General features: G+C 38.3%; 1 long non-coding RNA gene across 1 annotated transcript; it reads right to left on the bottom strand.

Annotated features, from left to right (window-relative positions):
* Positions 1-201: 201 nt before the first annotated feature.
* LOC148781284 (uncharacterized) lies at positions 202-7,351 on the bottom strand. The gene is made up of 2 exons (XR_016058917.1): positions 6,941-7,351; positions 202-451 (listed from the first exon to the last, which is right to left on the bottom strand). It is a non-coding gene; the product is annotated as an uncharacterized LOC148781284 (long non-coding RNA).
* Between the last annotated feature and the right edge of the window lie 6,217 nt (positions 7,352-13,568).

Below are 13,568 nucleotides of genomic sequence, written 5' to 3'. Positions count from 1 at the left end.
GTTTTAACTAGATTTGAAAATTCCTTAAAATTTTCAAAGACTTTACTCTTGATTTTAAGCAAATATATCCAGGTCATCCTAGATAAATCATCAATGAAAAGCAGGAAATACTTCAGTCAATTATAGGACTCAACTGGAGCAGGCCCCCACACATTAGAATGAATCAAGTCAAAAAACTTTTCAGCGTTATTTCTTGAAGACTGAAAGGGAAGTCTTGGCTGCTTTGACAAATGACACACATCACAATTATAAGAGTCAATGGATAATTCATATTTTAAATAAAGTAAAGATTTATTAGCAGGATGACCAAGTCTGGAATGCCAAATATTGCTCAAGTCTTCACTATTGGCAACCAAGGCCTTATTCTTCTAATCAATATTTTCTTCTAATCAATATAGTAAAGTCCTCGAGACAATCTCCCTTCACCAATCATCTTCTCCCTGAGCTGATCCTGAAAGAAAACAATAGGAGGAGAAAAAATAACATTACAGTTCAGGCTTGAGTTAGTTTACTGACGAAAAGAAGGTTTGAAGGGAATGAGGGCATAAAAAGGACATCAGAATTGGGATTTTTTGAAATAACTTATTTCTATTTTTTCCTTTAATGGGGATGAGTGAACCATTTGCAATTGATACAGGGGTTTTATCAAACACATCTTGATAAGCAAGACAAGAATTCTTATTTCCAGTCATATGATCTGTAGCCCCTAAATCAATAATCCAATTATCATTATTAGAGGGAAAAAGGGATTGGAGAGCACAACAGTTACCTGACTCACGAAGAAGATCCTGTATGAAAGAGGAGCCATTTTTTGTAAAATGTTGAAAGAATTGAGCCAGTTTATCTATAGAGATCTGAGTATCGGTAGTCTAAGTTGATGAAGGTTCACTCATTCTATTTCTATTGGGTCTTAGGTGAGGGTGCTTTTCCCAACATCTATCAACCAGATGACCAAGACCTTTACAATGATCACAACGTAGAGGAGGTCTACTATCATGGCCTCTTCCATGACCCTGAACTCCACCATATCCTCTTTTTTCAAATATATTACCCTTTTTCTTCTCAATATTCTCCTTAGCAGCAACAAAGACATAGTTTTTACTTATTTCATATTCATACTTTATTTAGCATTCATAATCTTTTTTTGGGTTTCTTCTTGATGAATAGTAGAACAAACATTTGTAAATGTTGGGAGTTCAATGGTCATCATAATTTGACAAGCTTCTCATACTTAGGTTTCAAACCAACAAGGAATGAAAATATTTTGTCTTGTTCAACACACTTTTGAATGGTCTTCATATCAGTTGTTATGAGTGAATAAGAAATTAATTCATTCCATAATGTTTTGAATAGAGCAAGATATTCAGTAATAGTTTTATCTCCTTGTTTGATTTTAGAAATTTCTTGCTTTCACTCATAAACACGAAAGAGATTGTTATCTTTTCCATAAGCCTCTTTTATCGAGTCCCACAATTCTTTGGCAGTATCTGCCAAGTAAAGATCTCAACCATCTTTGGTTCCATAGAATTCAAAATCCAAGACATGACCTTATGGTCATTGGATTACCAATCTTCATATAGGGGATCATCAATAGCAGGGGCTATTTTCTTTCTATTGATGTATCCTAACTTGGATCGCCTGCTCAAAGAGAGCGAGACAGCTCTTGACCAACTTAAATAATTTAGTCCGTTCAAAGGGATAGTAGTTAATTTATCACTAGTATTGGACTCTTTTTCATGGATAATGGTTTTAGGTTTAGGGTTCATATTCACAATATCTTCCATGATGTGAAAAAAACTGAACAAAAAATAAGAAGACCAAACCCAAAAAGAAAGAAACTGACCTAAGCAGGAGCACATGAATAATATGCTCTTAAAGCCCAAGATGCAAGAGAGGGTACCAGAAAAATGAATACCCAAGTCAATGGAAGAAACAATCCCTTTGAAATGATATGGTCTTAAGGATCACCTATCAACTTTTTGTAAAAGTGTCAAGAACAAATCCCATGTACTTGATAATCATGAACTTCGCACAAAAAAAAACTATTATCAGAGGCCTGAGTTCCTTTTACAAAAAATGAAGGTTTTATCTCTCTAGCCTTTTTTTGGAGAGACACTTCCTGCCATCGATCTCCAGCGCATCCCACGATCAAGCATCAGAAAGAAAGGGGGAAAGTCTAACAAAAAAAGGAGCGGAAATTTTTTTTTTCCGATGAGGTATGAGATAGAGAGAGCAGAGAAGATCGTGAGAGATCTTGAGAGAGAGAGAGAGAATAACGTGATGAGCAAGAGAGAGAGAGATCTTGAGAGAATATTGTGAGAGAGAAAATAGGGATAGATCTTGAGAGAATATCATGAGAGAGAAAATAGGGATAGATCTGAGAGAATATCGTGAGAGGGATCTTGAGAGAGAGAGAATAGCGTAATAAAAAAGAGAGAGAGAGAGTCCCAGATCCGAGAAAACAAGATTACCCCAAGGTAACATAAGAGATAGGAACACGACAGGAAAAATTTTCAGCAATGAATAGAGTGAAACTTGCTCTGATACCATATTAGAAAAAAAGAAAATCACATGCACAGAAAGAGATAAGATTTATGCGGTTTGACAATGGACTACCTCCACGGTGAGCACTGTATTTTTTATTCTGTCATGGGAAATATACACATAGCCTCATGACAAATAATATATAGAAGAAGGGAGCAACAATTACATCCCATAAAAATCTTATTATATCCCATGATATATATTAACCTTCCAAAGATAGAAACCACCAACAAGTAAACCACGGTGGGACAGATTGGCAATGAGGTGTGACAGGGTGGCAACACGTTTTCAACAATATTGGTGGAGATTTTGAGTCTATGCTATGAGGTCATTAAATATTAGCTTTAAGAAATTATACATGGTATTAATGTTCCTATTATCTTTACATATCATGTGACGTGGTAGTTCAACAAAATACATATCATATGTTTTTTTGTTCCTTTTCCAATATGTAGTAAAAATGAAGCAAAATCAGGGTCAATAATAGCTTACATATTTGCTTTCAGTTTGAGGACTTTAATTTTTGGCCACAGGAAGGACTTAGTTAGGTAATAGTTAACTACATCTGCTCTCGTACTTTTCAGAATTACCTGTAGAACTTGTCTAAAATCTCCTCTAAGTAAAATTGTTTTTCCTTCAAGCAAAATATCACTTGACATTTTATCTTGTAAAGATCGATCTAAATATTGAAAGGCATATTTTGACATCATTGGCTACTCATCCCATATGACTAAAGACGTTTGTCTTACAAGTTTTGCTAAATTACTTTGTTTTTTGAAAATACATGTTGATGCACTCATTGGATTTAGTGGGATTTTAAGTCATATGGGACTCGTTTTGCTAAATTACTGTGTTTTATGATATTACATGTTGTTGGACTCATTGGATTTAGTGGGATTTTAAATCATATTGTTTGATGGTATTTTTGACACACTTGTATCCCCAATGCAAATAAAAGAGAAGCCAGTGGCAACCTAGGCCGTAGGTGCCAGGTGCTTGGGGACTACAGGAACCCTGACCAAATAAGCCCCATTTTCAAAAGCCTTGACAACAATGCCTAATCAGCCCCAAATTAATAACATGAGTCCCCTATGACAATACAAGGGTGCCCTTCAAGTCCCATTCAATTTTGATGCAAATTCAGAATAGTAAGTGAAGATAAGTTTTTAGCTCAAGCTCCTAACATGTCTACGGTGCACCATAGCCAGTATTCTACTCCAAAGGCCTCCAATGATTGTGGGACCACCCCTAATGTATTTGGGGGAGTTAAGGACAACCATCATGCCAAATCACGTCACATTCTGACCCCTTAGGCTCTACTGCTCAAAAATGGCAAGTCTCCGGTGACTAACGGTACACCACATTAGGGAAACCTACTCTAGAGACCTCCAATAACCATGGGACCACCGCTAATAAACTTGGGAGGTTAGAAACAGTCACCACGCCAAGTTTTGGCACAATCCGACTCTCTTGGGTCCCACTGCCAAAAATGGTAGGTATATAGCAACTTACGGTACTACACTTGAAGAAACCTACTCTAGAGACCTCCAATGACCGTGGGACCACCACCACTCGTCTCGAAAGGCCGAAAAGAGTTGCCACATCAAATTTCAGCCTAATCCGACCTTCTTAGGCCATACTTTTCAGGCAGTGATTTTTACTATTCACATGTGAACATTTGATCCAGTTACTATTTATAGTAATTGTGTTTCTCAGGGGCGTGATGGATTTTGTAATGTCCGTTTCTCCCTCATCTTGAAGCCAGCGATCCCCAAATTTGAATATGTTGTTCCCCCCACCTAGACCTATGTTTTAGTAGGTGGAAAGCGCCATAAGGTGGTCCGAACATGAAGAAATCAAAGAAAGAAAAATCATAAGAAAATGGTAAAAAAGGCAGCAATTTCAAGAAACAAACATGGCCACTCAAACGACCATAACATGAGATTTCGGGCACCAATGACTTCAAGGATAGGTCCATTGTGACCATGACTCAAAGGGGTTCGTTTTGAGTACTCATACACTTGAAATGGAAGCCCGAAAGGCGTCATACGAAAGCTAGAAAGAAGCCACATTTTCTAGCACTGGAATTCCATTTTCCGGCAACCTTCAAAATTACTAAAGTGATCAAATGAACACCAAATCATGGGGTTTTCATTGTAAAGTGATCATAATAACCTCCCCAATGATTTTTATTAAAAGAACGACATAAAACAAAGCAAAACGGCCATGATAGAAGCAAAAATCAATCAAATTTATGGGTTTTGGCCGAAATTCCAAAACACAGTAAAAAATCATTCTCAAGCTTATTAATGGATATCAAATCGATCCCCTCGCCAAGCTCAACGTTCCTACGGTGTTTGCTAGCTCAGAAAGTTGCCGGAAGATGCTGAAAGGAGGTCTGAAGCATGGCCATGGCAAAAGGTCCCTCTTTGAGGGATGGTTTTGCCATTTCCAAATTTGTGGCCAAGGGTAATTTGGTCATTTTTCTAAAAAATGGGATTAATTCATTAAATCACTTTATTTACATTTTTCAATAATTTTTCCTTCTTTTAAGCATCCACCCATGTTTGATGGGACTCATATATAAGCATGTTATGTTCATTTGTAACCCTAAGCTCACAAGTTATTAGAAAAAGACTTGAGCTTGGTTCTCTTGTGCATGCTTTCCCTTTTTGTTTGAAAGATAGGAGAGAGAGTATTTGTGTTCCCTTTGGTACTTTACCCCTAGAGTACCAACCAACCACCTACCAGCCACCCTAGTCCATAGCCCACATCAAACCCTAGACCCCCTCCCATCCAAAGCTCTCACCCTCTCTACCCAAACTAGGTCCACATACCCTTAACCCACTTGCAGCATCCAGTAGCCCAAGGTCCAATCTCACGTGAGGAGAACTCGAAGCAACCTGGTTCACGGTTAGGTATGGTTCTCGCCTTAACCTCTATTCTTTTCCCTATCCCTTTCTCATCTTTGTTCCCCTTCTGGGCTGACAGTAGCTTTCGGCCCGTCCTCTTCTCCCCCTGTTATATATCATTTTTGATGTACTTACATCTCCCACACGAATAAGGAGAGAGCCATTAATGACTTGGTCCTGCTGGTACTCAAGACACTGACAGACCAAAGTTGGGCTGCGAAATAAGTCTTGAACAGAGCCAACCTGGGAGGAATGCTATCATGCCAAGGAAAGACATTACAATTGTAGCCCTATGCTAGCGGTTTTAGAACAGTACCAGTCCACCGCCATCGCACTCAAAACGTCAAAAAACCCTCGAGGACTAAATTTGGGCTCAATCAGACCATCGAAAAGGGGTGTACGCCCATACTGCCTCAAAAGGTTTTACATTATCACGGTGCGGCTTCACTGAACCAGTCCCCAAGCACATGGACTGCAACATCGCATCTCGAAATTGGCTTCAAGAACCCACAACACCTTCGTCTAGAACAAAAAAAATTCAGATTTGGACATGTTCTAGATCGCGTCAGCTCCGTCATTTTGACCTAGGGCACGCAATGTGGCATGACCCAGAGTCAAACTTCTTCTAAAAAGAAGGTGACCACAAAACCAGGAAAATTAGGGTTTTAAGAAGAAGACACCTCGAACCTCATGAAGTATAACTTGGAAATCCATGCATAGGATCATCGTGAAGACAAGTTCAATGAAACCACCTCGCGAAGAGCTGCAAACTGGTATAATTATTGTACCTGATCCAAGGTCCAATAAGCACAAATCCCCCCCGATGACCTCCCAAATTAGGAAATACCGCAAATGAGGACCAAAACGGACCAAATTTGGTGAAAAAATACCATGACAATCTCCTCTTTCATATGCAAGCAAAACGAAGACTCATAGCATCACAGGTCGAATGACATTAGTGACCGAAGTTCACGAATTTGACCGAACTTCCACCACATGGGAAAAGGCTGCCTCAGTACGACTAACGGGGATCAAAATGCTGAGAATAGAACAAGCACTGATGAAAGAACAACAAATCAGCTGAACCATCGCTACAAGTCCACGGAAAAGCTTCCAAGACCTGGAAATGTCGGGAAGACCCTAAAGCAGGGATGGTTTTGTCATTAACATAAAATGTCTTAGGGGCTTTTTGGTCATTACACCTAATTTTGGGATTTTATTTTAATTTCTTTAATTGTAATTAAGCTTTGTTTTTTAGCATTCACCCTCATTCGATGAGTCCTCTATAGAAGCAACCTTAAGTCACTTTTAAAAGAGCGGATTATTGAGCAATATTCATCGCTTGTCACTTGTAAAAGGGCAGATTATTAGGCAACATTCATCGCTAACATAGAGGCATAACGTTTATTTTCACTCGTCTTTTACTTTTGAACCCTTAATCCTGTCGAGAGGAGAGAGAAAATGTTTTCAGAGATAGAAAATACCCCTGAGTAATGGGTCTCGTTCCTTCCCGGAGAGAGAAAACATCTCCAAGTACGCGAACCTATTATCGTTCTCTTTCACGCCGGGTCACATCCCGAGCCCTCTCTCTCTTCTCCTCCACACGCCGTCTTCCTCAAGCAGCAGTCCGTGTCAGCTAGAGACACGTGGTCTCGAGTGAACCCGCGACCCACAATCCTTGGGTTCTCTCGTACTCTTCCACTAGCCAGCCAGCCCCTCTAAGAGGGAACTGTCGTAGGGAGGGATAATCGAGTCCCATTGCAGTTTCACGCAAGAGAGAGAGAGAGAGAGAGAGAGAGAGAGAGAGAGGAGAGATCTATTGACGACTTGAGGAGAGTCCCCATCCAAACCGTGCTGGCTGACAGTCGGAGGGCTTCGTGATTGTTCTAAGAGGGAGAACTACCCGAAAGTGTCCCACGAACCCCAAACGGCGAGGCAAGAGTCCAAACGCACCCCTGCCATAAATTCTCTCCCTTGTTGTTGGTTCTAATCTGCACATAGGAGAGCCCGCGCATGCGCACCTCTAGGTGCCCAGCACATGCGGATCCCCACGGTTGTTTGATAGAGGGTTTTCCACCCCGAGCGTGCGGCAACGCTCACGCGAGGAATGAAGCGAAGACCAGGCCCCGACCAACTGGCGACCCCATTGAGGACATGTCACCCTATTGTTGGCTCGGACTATATTTAGGTAGCAACCTCCCTTCTTTCTCTCTCTAAAATTAGAATGGGATCCCACTATCCCTCCTTTGTCGAAATTGGGGATTTTGTCACACCCCAAGAATTTACAGTATTGTTATTCCTGAGATATGACAGACAAAACATATATACATCTATTGATAGAACAAATTTACAGTGGCGAGGTCTTACAAAGTAAATAAAGAAAGCTAGCACAACAACAATATCTTCCAAGGTTGATCTTGACTAGCACTCAAAATGAATTCGCAGTTATCCTGAAAAAATGTTTACCATAGTTTGATGAGTTTAGCTACTCAGTAAGTGATCATCATAATCCTAAAAATAATCATGATTGAAAGATATAAATATTTTCCAAAATGAGATCTATTAACAGAAATGCATCAACAGTTTCACTTTCAATAAATGCATAATTAAGTATAATTCGAGTAATTGAAATGCTTATAACACTTTTAACAGCAGTGCATAATTCAAAGGATTTCACAAAATACCTTACTGGCGTCCCAAGTAGGTCACCTATATACCCCATCAGCATCCTGATGGGTCCACTGTATCCCTATCGACGTCCCAGATAGGTCCACTTAATCCCTGCAGGTCCACTTATATCTCACCGGCGTACCGGATGAGTCCACTTAATCCCTACCGGCGTGTTAGATAGGTCCACTTATACCTCACCGACGAACCAGATGAGTCCACTTGCATACTTAAATTATTTCTAAATCTCTTTAAACATTCGAAAGCAGTAATATCATGTAGTCAACATATCACTGAAATCGTTAATATGAATTTCACTTAAACCATTAATAACAGTCACTCTCTATAACATTTCAAAAATAACCAATCAAATATTTTGGGCTCAAATTTAGAAAGGTAGCAGTTTGTAAAGGCATTCTAGCATAATTGCCAATTTAATATGTATAGAAAAACTCTTATAGAAATTCAAGAATACGGAATTATCACAATTTATGGGATATCAATCCACAAATAAACATTTCACAACAATACTATAATCAATTGCAAAAATGTCAATTTTTAAATAATAAGGCAGTCATTTGCACATGAATTTTACAATGTCTAAATATTCAAAACAATAGAAAGAAATATCACAATTTTACTAAAAGCAGAAATATCACATTTATTTCTAACAATAGACAAGAAAAATAAATAAATTTATTTTTCATAATTTACAGCATTCAAAATTTCTAACATAGATAAAATATCACAATTTTTATTAAAAATATTATTTTTCAAGATAATGAGGTCACGTGCGCATAAAATTTATCGTGCCTAAAATTCATGATAATAAGCAGAAATAATTATTTCATTTCATTTTTAAAAAGAATGGATTATTTTTCGAGACAATGAGGTCGCTTACACACAAAACTTATAAAATAAAGATCCTGGACGGAAATATCACTATTTATTAAAAATAGACTATTTTTCAGGAAAATGATGTCACTTACACACAAATATTTGAGAGGGAGCTTCCGATAAAAATTCGGCTCGAGAGAGGAGTTCACTGTGTTTTGACCAGAGAGAAAAATCTCATAAGTTTTCTAAGGTAGGAGTCTTCACCTCTCTGAATTTAAATTCTACTAACATATTATTTTATTCTTTTATTACGTTACAGGTGTGAGCGTTAGTTTACGCTTTAAACACCTAAAGCTTTAATTACGTTATAGGTGTGAGCGTTAGTTTACACTTTAAACACCTAAAGCCCACGTCCTTTAGTGGACGTGGCAAGAGCAAGGAAACACAAAGCTTTTAAAACAAAAGCTTTTAAAAGTAACGATGGTCCCTAAGGACCATCATGTTCAAACGAATTGTCATGTATTAATAGTTTTTTTTTTTTTTTTGAAAGTTTAGGATTGTTACATTCTTCCCCCCTTAAAGGAATTTAGTCCTCTAAATTTGTGTACCTGATTACTAAGAAAGATAGGGATATTTTTCTCTGATATCGTCTTCTCGTTCCCAAGTCGACTCTTCTCTTGAATGGTACTGCCATAATACACGGACCAAAGGAATCTCCTTCTTGCGCAACACTTGCACCCTTCTATCCAGTATCAAAATTGGCTGCTCAATGAAGGATAGGTCCTTCCTGATCGGTAAAGGTTCATATTTCAAGATATGGGATGGGTTGGGCTGATATTTTCGTAGTGAAGATACATGGAAGACATTATGGACGTTTGTCAATTCGGGTGGTAAGGCAAGTCTATAAGCGACACCTTCGATTCTTTCTAGGATTTCAAATGGTCCGATGTAACGTGGGCTCAACTTTCCTTTCTTGCCGAATCTCATAATGCCCTTTATTGGTGAGATTTTTAGGAAAACGATCACCTTCCTCAAATTCAAGATCTCTCCGTCAGTTATCGGCATAACTCTTTTGGCGACTCTGAGCTGTTTTGAGCCTTTCACGAATTAATGTTATCATATCTGTGGTTATCAGGACAATTTCTGGCCCCAAAAGCTTTCTTTCACCAATCTCGTCACAACAGATGGGTGACCTGCATTTCCTTCCATACAGGGCTTCATATGGTGCCATCTGAATACTGGCTTGGAAGCTATTATTATAAGCAAACTCAATCAGGAGTAAATGGTCATCCCAGCTTCCTGTAAAGTCAATAACACAGGCCCTCAGCATATCTTCCAAGGTTTGGATGGTCCTCTCCGATTGTCCATCAGTTTGGGGGTGAAAGGCAGTACTAAAGGTGAGTCTTGTCCCCATGGCTGACTGTAGTCTAGCCCAAAATTTAGAAGTAAACAGAGTATCCCTGTCCGATACAATATTGACCAGAACTCCATGCAACCTCACTATTTCCTTAATGTACAACTGGGCCAGTCGATCCAAAGTGTACGTCGTGCGAATCGATAGAAAGTGGGCAGCTTTGGTCAACCGATCCACAATGACCCAAATGCTATCATGTCCTGAATTTGTTCTAGGCAAGCCAGAGACAAAATCCATAAAGATGTGCTCCCACTTCCATTCTGGCACGAGTAAAGGTTGCAACAACCCAGCGGGCTTTTGATGTTCAGCTTTTACTTGCTGGCATGTTAGGCATTTAGACACAAATAGTGCTACCTCTTTTTTCATATTATTCCACCAAAAGATTTTCTTCAGGTCCTGATACATTTTAATACTTCCGGGATGTATCATATAACGAGAATGATGTGCTTCTTCCAAGATAGCTTTCTTCACACTCATCATTCGGAACACAAACCCGACCTTTGAATCTTAGCAAATCCTCACTACTTATAGAGAATTCATCTCTCTTTCCTTGCTTCACCTCTTTTATAATTGTTATAAGCTGAGGGTCTTTCTTTTGTGCCAATCGAATCTGTTGGATTAATTGGGGTTCTGCCTTAATATTGACAATCATACTTACCACACCATTAATGGATGGAGTTGGATGCCAATCCACTATTTCTTCTAACAATCTCATTTCTTGGATCATTAGATGAGCTAAGACTCCCGTAGATTTTCTACTTAGAGAGTGGGCCACAATGTTAGCTTTTCCTGAATGATAATGGATTGTACAATTATAATCTTTTAAAAAATCCATCCATCTTATCTGCCGCATATTTAAATCCTTCTGAGAAAAGAGGTATTTCAAACTCTTATGATCCGTGTATATTTCGAATTGCTCACCATATAGATAATGCCTCCATATTTTCAAAGAGAATACTATTGCAGCTAGCTCCAAATCATGAATTGGATATTTTTTCTCATATTCTTTCAACTGTCTGGATACATATGCCACTACTTTCCCATATTGCATTAATACACAGCCCAAGCCTTTATGTGAAGCATCACTATAAATCACAAATCCCCCACTCCCCTCAGGAATAGTTAAAATAAGTGCTGAAGTTAATCGAACTTTTAGTTCTTGAAAACTCCCATCACATTCACTTGTCCACTCAAATTTAACATTCTTCTGTGTCAATTGAGTCAATGGGGTTGCGATTCGAGAAAATCCTTCTACAAATTTTCTGTAATATCCTGCCAATCCCAAAAAACTTCGAACTTTAGTCACATTACTTGGTTGTTTCCAATTAACAACGGCTTCAACCTTTGAAGGATCAACTGATAGACCTTCCTTTGATATGACATGTCTTAAAAATGTCACTTGTTCAAGCCAAAATTCACATTTACTAAGTTTGGCATACAATTTCTTCTCTCTTAATATTTGCAATACCATTCTTACATGCTGCTCATGTTCCTTCTGATTCTTGGAATAAATTAAAATATCATCGATGAATACCACAATAAATTTATCCAAAAAGGGCTTAAAGATCCGATTCATCAAATCCATAAATGCAGTCGGTGCATTGGTTAATCCAAAAGGCATGACTAAAAATTCATAATGGCCATACCTTGTTCTGAAAGCTGTCTTGAGTACATCTTCACTTTTAATCTTAAGCTGATGGTATCCAGATCTAAGATCAATTTTTGAAAACACTTGTGATCCTTGTAATTGATCAAATAAATCATCAATTTTAGGTAATGAATACTTATTTCTTACTGTCACTTGGTTCAACTGTCTATAATCAATACACAATCTCATAGTCCCATCTTTCTTTTTGACAAACAGTAGTGGAGCACCCCAAGGTGACACACTGGGCCTGATAAAACCTTTATTTAATAATTCTTTGAATTGTTGTTTCAGTTCCTTAAGTTCTGCAGGAGCCATTTTGTAAGGTGCCTTAGAAATTGGTGCTACCCTGGCAATAATTCAATGGAGAATTCAATTTCCCTGTCAGGCGGTAATCTTGACAATTCTTCTGGAAAAACGTGGGAAATTCTCGGATAACCGGAGTGGTATCCAAATTTATTTCTTCCATCCTATCTTCTTCGATATAGGCAAGAAAGCTTTGACACCCTTTTCGAAAGAGGCGATTAGCTCGAATACAAGAGATTAAATATGTTGGGGAGTCTTCTTTGACACCATTGAAGTAAAATACTGGTTGATTCAGAATACTAAAGGTAACAATTTTCTTATAACAATCAATACTTGTATGGTATGCAGAAAGCCAATCCATGCCTAAGATTACATCAAAATCTTGAATTTTCAGGAGTATTAAATCAACCAACAGTTCCTTTTCTTCTATCTTTATTACACATGATTTGTACACTATATTGATGTTAATTGAATTTCCCATCGGTGTGGCTACTTCTAGAATGTATTCTAATTGTTCTGGTTCTACCTTTAAGTGGCATGCAAAGTGTTGTGACACAAATGAATGAGTAGATCCAGGATCAATCAAAACATGAGCTACTTTTTGGAAGATAATAAGAGTACCTTGGATCACTGATTTTGAGGCCTAAGCGTCTTGCTCTATAATCGCAAATACTCTTCCCTTCATCTGAGGCTTTGGAGCTATCTCTCCCTGCTTTGGAAGCTGTTGTGTTTGTAAGCTAGGACATTGTCTAATCTGGTGTCCCAATTTTCCACATTTAAAAAAGGCTCCGGTATTCCAATAACAAGGACTTGATCCATGATTTTTCCCACATTTTCTACATGATTCTATTGAGTTTTGAAATGGCGAGGGCCTTGGCTTCTTGTTTGGCCTTTCAAACTGTTGTCGAATAGATGATGTAGGTCTAGCATGACTTTTCTGAGTTTTCGTCTTTTGATAATCTTCAAAATCTTTTTCGACAATTTGGGCTCGATCCACTATTTCAGCATAAATTCTCAATTTCAAGACTGATATTCTGCTTCTAATAGCTGGCCGGAGACTCCTTTCAAATTTCTTCACCTTTCTTTCCTCATTGTTAATCATATGTGGTGCAAACCTGACCAATTCAGTAAACTTGCCCTCGTATTGAGCTACTGTCCTATTTCCTTGGATTAATTCTAGAAATTCCATTTCTTTTTGGTCTCGAATAAAATCTGGGAAATACTTTTCATTAAATGCCTCTAG

This window comes from Amborella trichopoda, chromosome 7, assembly GCF_054954075.1.
Source record: "Amborella trichopoda isolate Santa Cruz 75 chromosome 7, AtrichopodaSantaCruz75HAP2 v2.0, whole genome shotgun sequence".
In the NCBI taxonomy this organism is placed as follows: Eukaryota; Viridiplantae; Streptophyta; class Magnoliopsida; order Amborellales; family Amborellaceae; genus Amborella; species Amborella trichopoda.
This window is presented reverse-complemented; position numbering and strand designations above follow the sequence as displayed.